This window comes from Ictidomys tridecemlineatus, chromosome 11 (assembly GCF_052094955.1).
Source record: "Ictidomys tridecemlineatus isolate mIctTri1 chromosome 11, mIctTri1.hap1, whole genome shotgun sequence".
In the NCBI taxonomy this organism is placed as follows: Eukaryota; Metazoa; Chordata; class Mammalia; order Rodentia; family Sciuridae; genus Ictidomys; species Ictidomys tridecemlineatus.
Window position 1 is genome coordinate 67,868,444 of NC_135487.1, and position 6,000 is coordinate 67,874,443.

At 37.2% G+C, this 6,000-nt stretch overlaps 1 protein-coding gene across 3 annotated transcripts in view; it reads left to right on the plus strand.

The window, feature by feature from the left end:
- Window positions 1–5,634, plus strand: part of Spata1 (spermatogenesis associated 1) — a 60,905-nt gene extending 55,271 nt beyond the window's left edge. For all 3 annotated transcript variants that reach the window (XR_013427872.1, XR_013427871.1, XM_078026611.1), the window contains one exon: window positions 3,251–5,634. The gene's annotated coding sequence lies outside the window, so the exon portion shown is untranslated. The remainder of the gene's footprint in view (window positions 1–3,250) is intronic.
- The last annotated feature ends 366 nt before the right edge of the window (window positions 5,635–6,000 follow it).

Sequence of the window (6,000 nt, forward strand, 5' to 3'; positions counted from 1 at the left end):
AAAAAAATTTAAATAAAAACTCCAGAAATTGCAGCGAGAACACTTTAAAAATTCATAATATCCAAAGAAAGGCAGAAGATGAAGCCACAACAGGATGCAATGGGGGAAATAAGAATGCTTAGGAAATAAGAAAGAAAATAGCAGAAGTGGAAAAAAAATCAACAATTGGTAACATTGAGAAATGTACAGGGAAAAAAAGAAAATTGGAAGAGTAGAAAAAACAGGAAGAAATTAGTAATTCTTAAGGCTGCTTGAGAAACAGAGAAATCAAAGTTGTGTGGCAATTGTGTGCAAAGAATCAAACTGCATTCTGCTGTCATATATACCTAATTAAAAGAAGTTAATTAATTAATTTAAAAAATAAAGTAGGAAAGTTGAAATCCTCCCCAAAAGATGATGAATTGAATGACAATTTGAGCATCACATGGCTCTAGCCCAGATAAGATTGTTGGAGAAGAAATTATAATGCCTTGGAAGGTTACATATCAGTTGCCACCTTCTCTTCAGGGTAAACAGTCATGATGAAAGTACACAAAATATTTTTTTCCTTTCTTTTCTGATACAGGAGATTGAACCCAGAGACACTCTACCACTGAGCTATATCCTGGCCCCTTTTAAAAATTTTTGTTTTGAGAGGGTCTCTTTAAGTTGCTGAGGCTAGCCTCAAACTTGCAATTCTGGGATTAAAGATGTGCACCACCACACACCCAGGCACAAAAACATCTTTTTAAATTGATGAAGTACAGAATAATGTTAGTAAAGGGCTAAGACTGATAGATAAAACCAATAAAGTGCTCTTAATACAAATGATTTCTCTGAATCTGATCATCTTTTAACCCACAAGGACATTTAACCAGCATGTCGTTCCCATGGCATGAGAATATAGTCTGTAATACAGACGGAAACACATGATCTACCTATATTGGGCGTCCCCAAATCATTCTCAGACTTAGTGATGCACTAGATGAACTCACAGGACTTAGTTGTATTTATAGCTAAGATTTAATATACCAGAAGGATACAAAGAAAATCAGCAAAGAAGAAAGTCACATAAAATGAAGTTTGCAAGAGACCCATGGAGTAACACAAATGCGTAACTACTCCAGCATCAAAGTGACAAAAGTTGTGAACTGTTGTCTACCATGGAAGTTCATCAGAGACTCAGAAGATGCTAGAAACTATCCCAAATCCAGCAGTCTTGGGCCTCCAACAACTCCCAGCAAGCTACCCAAATGAGGAATTCCTGTAAATCTGTGTATGCATAAATATCTATATATGCTCATATGTATATAGACTTTCCAAAAGGATGCATGAGAAAGTTAGAAAAGTGTTTGCCTCTGGAGAGGGGAAAAAAAATAGGTGTCTGGGGAAAAATAGGATGAAGGAGACATTATTTACTCTTTTGCTCTTTTGAATCTCATATCATGAGAGCAAGATTTAATTAACTGTATGTTAAATATCTTTAACTAATTTACCTTTTGTCCTTTTTCTCCTCTAGATGTAAATAGAACAAAATATTCTCATTTGCCCCAAGCTTTTACCTAGAATTAAAACTCCTCCAAAGGTACAAACAGAATTATCTGGCCATACCTAGTGGCTCACGCATGAAATCCCAGTGATTAGGGAGGCTGAGGCAGGAGAACTGCAAGTTTCCAGGTCAGCCTCAGCAACTTAGCAAGGATCCTCAGCAACTTAGCAAGGACCCTGTCTCAAAAGTCAATATTTTAAAAAAAGTTTCTTTTGGTTGTAATTGATCACAATACCTTTATTTTATTTATTTATTTTTACGTGGTGCTAAGGATCAAACCCAGGGCCTTGAACGTGCTAGGTGAGCACTCTACCAATGAGCCACAACCCCAGCCCCAAAAGTCCATATTTTTAAAAAGGTCCGGGTATGTGGCTCAATGCCTATGGGTTCCATTCCCAGTATCCCTGTAGTTTATAGCTAAAGTCAGACATAGCCCCAAATTGTGCTTTCTTAGCATCTTTTATTGTATATACTAGTGCAGGTGTCCCTGGGGGGACCTGAATACTTCACGTGAAATAGCCTTGACCCTGTAAACAACCTAGTTATCAATAGTTATATAAAGATCACATTCAGATTATGAGTGTACCAGTAATTAGCTCAGATTATTTCAAATAGCCTCTTGTAGTCGTCTTTTTGTTTCCTAGACTTTAGACTTTCCATCCTCTGACCCATCCAATAATTCTAAGGTTTTTAAACTGCAGTTTTGATAAGAAACCTCTGCAAAACTTCTTAAAATTCAATGTGGGTCCAATATGTAGAGATTCTCATTCACTAGTCTGGTTTGGGACCCAAGAATATGAATTTAAAACAAGAGTCTCAGATGATTGTGATGCAGGTGGGTCATGGCATATCATTTGAGAGGCACTATTTCTAATTAATGTTTCTATAATTTTCCTAAAGTACATTTCTGTTATTTCACTACCTTTTCGAAAACAGTTCCCTATTTAATATGGCAGTGTTTCACAACCATTTGGGGAGTTTTTTGTCCTTTTAAGGATCTATGAAAATTTATGATCTCTCTCTCTCTCTCTCTCCCCCCCCTTCCCTCCCTCCCTTCTCCCTCCCCCTCCCTCCCCCTCCCTCTCTCTCCCTCCCTCTCCCGCCCCTCAAAGTGCAGATGCACATTCTAGCCAATTTTATGAATAATTCTGAAGTTTATCACAGGTTCTGGACCCCCAAAGGAGGATTCCAGAAAGTAGTAACAATTGATACAAACGCAAAAACTCAGACTGACCGGAGCAAAAAGGGAATTTGTTCATTCAAGGAACTAAAAGTTTATGAATAGCTCTTTAGGACCCAGAGACTCTAATGATATCACTAGATCTTGGTATCATCTTTCATATCTTGGCTCTGTTTTTCTCTGAATTGGCTTTCATTCTTCGTCAGGCTTTTCCCTTATAGTGAAAACACGTTTGTCAACAGCTACAGGCTCTCAAGCACTGCCACAGCCTCCCCTAGCATTTGCAGACTTCAGACAAGGGCACAGTGTAAATTCACATAAATAAACTCTAAATATTTTAAAGTTATAGCCAATCCAACAAATTTTCCTTAATCTTGAAAAATATACTTAATAATGACATGTATGTATATATGACTATAATGACTATAATTTTTATGACTGAAAATCAAGTTATTAATATAATTACACTTAATTATTATTATGTAGGTGTAATGGTTTTTTTTTCTGCTTATTATACAAAAGATATTTTTTCTATATTTCAGCTAAATGACAAGAAAACCCTGCAAAGCTTCTTAAATCTGAGTGTGGGTCCTATGCCTAGAGATTCTCATTCACTAGTTCTGTTTGGGGTCCAGGAGTATAAATTTAAAACAAGAGCTCCAGGTAATATAATAAAATCAAGATCTTCACATAATTTGCGAAAACAAGTTGGCATTATCTCATAAACTTGAAGAATCACATACTGTAGACCCAGCAGCTTCAGCGTCTCCCACGGTACAAGTATCTTCATAGTCCTGAGAAGACAACTGGATGGGCCCAAAAGGCTTTTCCTCTCCTTTTGTTAACTAGGAAGAGAACTGGCTCAGCAGATCTGAATTAGGTCGGCCGATTCCAGCTGATGAGTTCTGGAAGCTTCCCCTTTTTAACAAAGCTCCTTTGGGAAGGGCTCACAAAGCTTCCATTGTTACATCATGGTGTAATTTTCCTAAGTATGCAGCCGGTGGAGTTGGAAATTACCTTTCTTCTTGAACTTTGATCATGGCAAGTACAGACATCTGTGCTCAACCTACATTGTGGTACAATGAAAGCTTAGAGAAATATGCATGGTATACTAAATCTCTAATTGGAAAAAAATTCCCCCTAATGAATCCTATCTCATATTTGTACTGCTAAGCCTCAAGAATGGGAGTCATACCCTTTTGCCTTACAGCTCTTCTGTTTGTTGTAGCAAAAAAAACTTGAAAAAACCCAAATGCCCATCGACAGGGCATAGATATGCTGTGATATATTCATACAATGGAATGAAATACAGCAATGAAAAGGAATAAATTAAAGCCATAGGCATCAATATAAATGAATCTTAGAAATATGATTAGAAAAATCATGCTGTCGAAGAATACCAACAATACAATACTGTTTATATAAAATTAAAGTTCCAAACCATATATCAGAGACCCTTACATATGGGGGAAACCATAAAGGGAATGACAGACACAAAATCATGGCAGTGATTTTTTGGTGAGGGTTGGGAGTTAGGGTGATGAAGTTGTATGGAAGGCAGATGCACATGAGGGCAATTAAAGCTATTGGTACTTTATTTATATGAATTAAGCATTCAATTTATAGAGATTTCTCTATTGCTATCCTTCATAATTTACATTTATGATGTTTTTCATGTCTTAAACATTTTATAAATTTTAAGTATGAAAAAGAGAGATGTAGCTCAGTTTATTTCCTCAGCTGGAGAAGCAGGAGGAATTCCTAGTTAGCATTCCTTTACACTTTCTTGGGCAGAAATAATTGTCATAGCTGGAATATGGTTTGTCCACCAGAGGTTCATATGTGAGAAGCTTGGTCCCCAGCACTGCAATGTTAAGGTGGTGGATCTTTAAGCAGTGAGGATTATTCAAGGTAATTGGGTCATGAGGCACCACCCATGGAAAAGATTAATGCTCGTCTCATGGAGCAAATTGATTCTTGGGAGAGCAGGTTGTTATAAAACAAGCCCACCCCATATGATTGGCCCTTTCTGCATGAAGTGGATTCCCTTTCCATTTCTCTACCACATTGTGATGCATCCAGAGGGATCCTTTTCAGAATGACAGCACCATGGTGTTTGGACCCTCCAGCCACCCAAATTGTGAACCAAATAAACCTCTCTACTTCATAAGTTACACAGCCTTAGGTGTTTTGTTATAGAATTATCTGTAAAGATGAGTAAGGTTGAAGGGGTGGAAAGGCCCTTTTCCATGATCAGAGCTTTCCTCTGGATCCTTTCATGCTAGAAGTTTCCCAAATACTCTAGTATAAATAGGAATCCAAGGGTGGGGGTGCTATTAAAAAGCAGTTCAGGAGCTGGGGTTGTAGCTCAGTGGTAGAGAACTTGCCTAGCACGTGTGAGGCACTGAATTTGATTCTCAGCCTAGCATGTGTGAGGCACTGAATTTGATTCTCAGCACCACATACAAATAAATAAAATAAAGGTCCATTGACAATTAAAAACAAAGCAATTCAAACATGTTATGTTGATGACATAAATATATAAGACTAAAAATTCTTTTGTAATCCAGGTTGGGTAGCTGTGGTCCACATTTGGGAACAAAAATATTAAGAATCTAGGAAGTCTCAAAGAACTGAGCAATTCTAATCACAGTGGTACAATCGGGGACATGTTATTCTGAAATTGTTTACAGTTCCTCAAATGCACTTTGCCCTTTCAGGCCTCACACTTCTGCCCATGCTATTTCCTCTCCCTAGAAGTACCCTTCCCCACCTCTGCTTTGCTGTGGTGCTTGGGCTTTGGAGGTACTGACAACATTCATTCTCTTAAATCTCAGTTTTCTCATCTGCAATCTAAAATGGTAATTTCTTATACAAATGTTGTGATGACTGCATAAGAAAAATGAATAAAAACTGCTTAATATCACTTCTGGGTGCATCAATTCCACTTAAAAATTGGTGATCATGACAATAAATGTTCATCACTTAACTCAAATACCTTTCTCTGAAGTGTGTAGAGCTCTCCCAAACTGAGTTAGGTGGACTTCTCTGTTTTCTCATCACCTCTTTATTATGTGCTTATTATACCATATTATAATTGTCTATTTATATGAGTTAAAACAAAAAATTTTGAGGACTGTTTAATCTGCTGTAAGTAACAAATTTTGTTCTAAGTGCTTGGAGTCAACCAGAAAGCCAAGATGTCCCTGTGCAGTTTATAATCATATTAGTTCAGAAATGCAATGTTTTCAGGTAGTAATTAATACTGTGATAGGATTTGAGGGGGTTGTGG